We start from the raw sequence: 6,000 nt of genomic DNA, 5'->3' as shown, positions 1-6,000 counted from the left end.
TCTGTGCCAGCTCTGAAATACTTCCACCTGAACTTGACATGCATCACTCCTGCTCACATCTTACTGGTTAAAGCAAGTCACATAGTTACACCTAACTTCAAAAGGGCATAGAAGAGCAATCATCCTTTGTGCAGGATGAACAGAAGTAACAGTTACCACACTCAACACATATTTATTAAGCATCTACTATGACATTGCTAAGCAGAGAAACCAACCCCAGCAGCCCAGGAGTTCTAGGTTGCAGTGAGCTATGATGGCATCACTGTACTCCAGACTGGATGACAGAGAAAGAGCCTGTCTCCAAAAAAACAAAAAGATCTAGCCAAAGCTGACTAATGCAATGAATGAAACCTTCGTTAAATGAATGAATGAATAGTGGCAGTATCAGGAATGAAGTGAGGGGGTGGGGAGACCCAAGGTGAGGAAATTTGAGGCAGAACTGTTGGTTCCCTACCCTACTAGAAACGGCCCCTTCGCCTTCTCTCCTTGCTGGCGATGCATCGGTGAGCAAAACGAAGTATGTGTTCTGAAAGCCTTTACAGGCCGGGCGCTGTGGCTCACACCTGTAATCCCAGCACTTTGGGAGGCCGAGGCGGGTGGATCACGAGGTCAGGAGATCGAGACCATCCTGGCCAAGATGGTGAAACCCCGGCTCTACTAAAAATACAAAAATTAGCTGGACATGGTGGTGTATGCCTGTAATCCTAGCTACTCGGGAGGCTGAGGCAGAAGAATCACTTGAACTGGGGAGTCAGAGGATGCAGTGAGCCGGGATCACGCCACTGCAATCAGCCTGGCGACAGAGAGAGACTCCGTCTCACAAAAAAAAAAAAAAGCCTTTACAGATGAAGATGGAATAGTCTACCCCCACCTTTTGCCCTCATGCTAACACATAGAGACTTCAGTTGTACCACCTCTTACATTTTTTGTTTGTTTGTTTGTTTTGAGACAGAGTCTTGCTCTGTCACCCAGGCTGGAGTGCAGTGGTGCAATCTCAGCTTACTGCAACCTCTGCCTCCTGGGTTCAAGCAATTATCCTGCCTCAGCCTCCCGAGTAGCTAGGATTACAGGCGTGCGCCACCACACCCAGCTAATTTTTGTATTTTTAGTAGAGACGGGGTTTCACCATATTGGCCAGGCTGGTCTCGAACTCCTGACCTTGTGATCTGCCCATCTCGGCTTCCCAAAGTGCTGGTATTACAGGTGTGAGCCACCGCACCCAGCCTACCTCTTACATTTCTATTGCATTAAAACAACAACGTGCCTGTCTCCCTGAATAGACTATAAAACCTTAAGGATGGTTATCTCTTCTTATGACCCTAATACCTAGAATGGTACCTAACACCAGTAGAGACTTAATAAATATTTGTTGAGTGATGTATGAGACAGGATGAACTCAGCTACAAGGAATAAGATGCCCAACTGTCGTTGGCTTAAACAAGCATGGGTTGTGGTGGTATTTTTACAGAGTAAAAAGTCTAACACCCAATAATTGCTGGAGTTGGTTTCTCTGCTCAGCAATGTCACCCAGCACCCAGGCTCTTTCCAGCCTTACACCATGATATTCTCAGCTTTTGGGCTTTCCTTCCTGTGACTGTGCCTCATGATCACAGAACTGCTGCCACAGCTCCAAATAACGTACAGTATTCATATTTAAGGTGAGAGAAGCAGAAGGGACCACAGGGGGCTCTTCTCTTAGGACTGTTGCTTTAGCAGGGAACAAAAGGCTTCCCAGAAGCCACCCAGTAGCTCATATCTCACAGCAAAGCATGACCACATGGCAGAACAAGGCCAGGAAAGAGAATATCTGGATTTCCAATCTCTGTGGTTGGAGATGGCAAGGAAGGGGCTGGGAATGGTTTGGGTAGCCAACCGAAAGCATTCACCGCAAATGAGGAATATGTGCTTAATAAATATTTATTAGTGGAGGCTCAGATTTTTATGGTCTGGTTCTTCCTTTATTTGTAATAGCATATAAAGAACCCTCATCATTGCAATGACTAACCACTATTGAACACGTTTTCTGTTCATCCTGAACTCTGTGCTAAGCAAGTTATACGAATTTTCTTCTTCTATCTTTGCAACCTTAGGACAGAGGTAATATCAATCTCTGTTTTATATATGAAGAAATTGGATCTCAGAGTAGTTAAGCAACTTGTCCAACTTGTTCACTTACCAGCTAGTAAGTGATGAAACAGGGATGTAAACTCTCATGATCTGAGTCCAGAGCCCATGTTCCTATCCTAGATTGTTAGTTAGATCTCAGGGGAGCCTAGAGCTCATCAGACACAAATCCTTCACTTCCATGGTGCTGAAGCTGAGGTCCAGAGTTGGCTGGTGACCTGCTCCAGGTTACACCACAAGCCTAAATCAGAGCCAGGCCCAGAACCCACGAGTCCCAACACCCAGGCCATTGTTTTATTTTCTGCCACACTGGGCATCCTCTGTTTAGAAACTCCACATCAGTTCACTGATCTTTAAAAAGACAAAATGCCAAATTTGGAATCCTGCGGACAATTCTGTCAAAAATAGAACTGTATTTGACTTAAGGTTTGGCAAATTAGAACAAGTTGTTTCCTTTTTTGGAGTCAAAACCTGATGATAAGCTGGTTCCAACTCTTTTATTCATCTCAATGGAAACTCCAGTGTGTATAATATTTTTTAGTTCTCAGGAAATAAAAGGAAGAATGTAAGGTCAGAGCCTCAGCTGGGATGTACTGAGATGACTTCCAACCCCAAGCTCATGACCCAGAAATGCCTTATTAGTAATGTTTAATCATGTCCTGTGTAACACAAGCCTTGGGAAGTCTCTTGGAGGAGAAAGTATGCAGGTTATACCACCTCCTGGCTGTGGGATCCCATGACTAGGCCCCTAACAAAAACTAAGCAGCACCAATGGACAGAAACACCTGGCATGAAGTGGGAGTCTGTAAGAGCAAGTTCCCTCTCACCTGGCCTCTGCACCTTCTCTGCTGGGCCTCTCTAGGGCAGATATGCAGCCAGCATCCAGTGCAACAAGCAGTGCCGACCTTGCCCACACCCACCCTGTTTCAGAAGATCAAGTTCTTCTCAATAGGACTCAGTCTTTTGGGGGGGAAGTTTGCTTAAATTGAAAAGTTGGCCAGGTTCAGTGGCTCACACCTGTAATCTCAGCACTTTGGGAGGCTGAGGTGGGCGGATCACCTGAGATCAAGAGTTCAAGACCAGCCTGGCCAACATGGCGAAACCTTGTCTCTACTAAAAGTACAAAAATTAGCTGGGTGTGGTGGCATGAGCCTGTAATCCCAGCTACTCAGGAGGCTGAGACAAGAGAATTGCTTGAACCCAGGAGGCAGTTGCAGTGAGCTGAGATCGCACCACTGCACTCCAGCCTGGGTGACAGAGCAAGACTCCATCTCAAAAAAAAAAAAAAAAAAAAAAAAAATTGAAAAGTTATTTTGGTGCAGCATTTAAGACACCTAGAGAGTGAGGTTATAAGCATGAGCCGGAGTGAAGCAGGGTTTGAATTTAGGCTCTGTCACTTCCTAATAATGTGTGTGGTTACGCAATTTCCTTGTGTCTCAGTACAATAGAAGTAATAATAACAGAGCCTCCCTCGGAGGGCTGTTGGAGGAGCAGATGAGGTGCTACATACAGGGCCCTCAGAACTGTCCTGTCGCTCAGGAAGCAAGTTTTGCAGGTTCACCAGAGCCTTGTCGAATCCTTCCATCTGTTCTCCACTGCATTTTTCTTTTCTTTTTCTTTTACCTTTTGTTATTTTTTTTAATCACCTCCCTTCCTCCCATAGCATTGTTCATCTGAGTGTTCAGTGTGGATTACACCAAACATTTTCTCTGCTTCTTTTAAGGGTGTGGACAATCGGGCAAGTGACTGCATGTGACAACAGAGAGAGGGCATTGTACACGGTGGCAGATGAGCCCGGGACTGGAGGCAGATCTGGGTTCCAGTTCCGGCCCTACCAGCAGCACCCATGTGTCCTTCTGTTCTCTGGGCCTCAATTTCCTGTTGTAAAATTCAGAACTTGGAAGAGGTAAGTGGTTAGGTCACTCCTGAGACATCCCAGATAATCGCAGCCATCCAAACGTTGGCTCGGGAGCCTTGAGTAACCAAGACTGCAGGAAGCAACAGTTTAGTAAAGGTTCAGAAGCCTGTGATTAGGGCTCGAGAATGAAATACTCTTCTAAGATCTTCTCCCAGACCAAAAGGAGCTAATTAGGAAAGAATGGTGGCATTCTCTGGGCAAACTGGAGGAGACCCTGGGCTTGGCCTCCTTCTACCTTCCTCCTTGACCCTCCTCTAGCCCCCTTGGACACAATGCAACTTCCACCGTCTACTTTTTTCTCAGATACTAAGGTAAACCTACTCTCAGATCTTTCTCCACACCTAGGAAAAATTCATTCATCAACTATACGCTTTAATGAATATGCACTTACTATGTACCAGATATTCTTTGGCAACTAGGGCAGAGTAGCAGGGACATAGCCCCTGTCCCCGTGGGGTCAACACGCTGGTGGGGGCAGTCAGAGGTAATAAAATAAGCAAGTAAGACACACAGTAGAGCAGGCAGAGTCGGCGGAGAGCTGGATCTAACTGGGTTGGGGTTTTGCCAAGCGAGTACAGTCCAACTTGGGGTGCAGAGGGGAGGGTATAGAAAAGGTAGGGACTAGAATAACTAACCCTGGAATTTAGGCTGGGAAAGGAGGAAGGAGGGATTTGAAAGCGGGTGAGGTCAGTAGTCTGTTGGGCCCTGAGGGGGCAATGGCTCCAAGGCACGAGCCGGAAAGAGGTTTGACAGTGGCTTCTCTGGAGGGCTCAAGCTTGACCAGGAAACTGAGTGCCGAGCCCTGGAAGATCACTGGGGAGAGGAGGTCAAAGAACTGGGAGCCCAGGGCACCATCGGCGGGCTGGTAAGTGGATGGCGAAACCACCATGCAGGGGCAGGAGGAACTGGAGAGAGGACATGAGATGGAGCTAAAATCTGCAGGGAGTGCGGAAAGCAGTGACAGCAGTGAGCGCGGGGAGGCTGGTCCTGAGTCTGGGATGGGGCGATGGAGTTCAAGAAGACATATTTTAGAGTACTGTGTAATTTTACATGTGGGAAGAACCTTTTGTTTTCATAATTAGAACTACAGAAAGGGACAGAGCTGTTTATGTCATGAAAAGCAGGCCTGAGCATTAGAAGACTGAGAAATACCTGGGAGGATCTTGTTTCAATGGGGCTCAAAGCTGTGGGCTAGAAGGATGGAGCTTGAATTGTGCAGTTGTGAGTGACTCGAAGCTGGGTGGGAAGGCGTCTAGTTTCTTATGCATAAAGGACCTTCCTGTTGTCTCTGAAATCATACCAAGTAGATGCCACCATTTCAGCAGAGGCTTGAATTATATTGATAATGACAAGTTATCAGTATCATATAACTAATGTAATTGATTGATAGGAGGAGTTAAGGACACGGGATCTGGCCGGGCACCGTGGCTCACACCTGTAATTCCAGCACTTTGGGAGGCCAAGGTGGGCAGATCACTTGAGTTCAAGAGTTCAAGATTGGCCTGGGCAGCATGGCCAGGCAACATGTAAAAATACAAAAATTAGCTGGGTGTGGTGGTGGGCGCACCTGTAATCCCAACTACTTGGGAGGCTGAGATGGGAGAATCATTTGAACCTGGGAGGTGGAGGGTGCAGTGAACTGTGATTGTACCACTGCACTCCAGCCTGGGTGACAGAGTAAGACCTTGTCAAAAAAAAAAAAAAAAAAAAAAAATCCCCAAACGTGGGATCTGTTTAAACTCTGGCTCTGCTCCCTGCTACTCATTACCCTCATCTGTGCAGCAGGGGTGATATCAGCCCCCACCCCTCTGTTTCTGAGAAGTAGATGAGCGCATATGTGCACAGAGACCTGCCTGAAGTGTTGTGAGGACTCACAAAATGTTGGCTAGATATCCTAATCTTTCTCATGTTTGTTGGCAAACAAAAACAGGCTGAGATGGCCCTGTGCCATTGGTATT

Source organism: Hylobates moloch, unplaced genomic scaffold, assembly GCF_009828535.3.
Source record: "Hylobates moloch isolate HMO894 unplaced genomic scaffold, HMol_V3 SCAFFOLD_20, whole genome shotgun sequence".
NCBI lineage: Eukaryota > Metazoa > Chordata > Mammalia > Primates > Hylobatidae > Hylobates > Hylobates moloch.
This window is presented reverse-complemented; position numbering follows the sequence as displayed.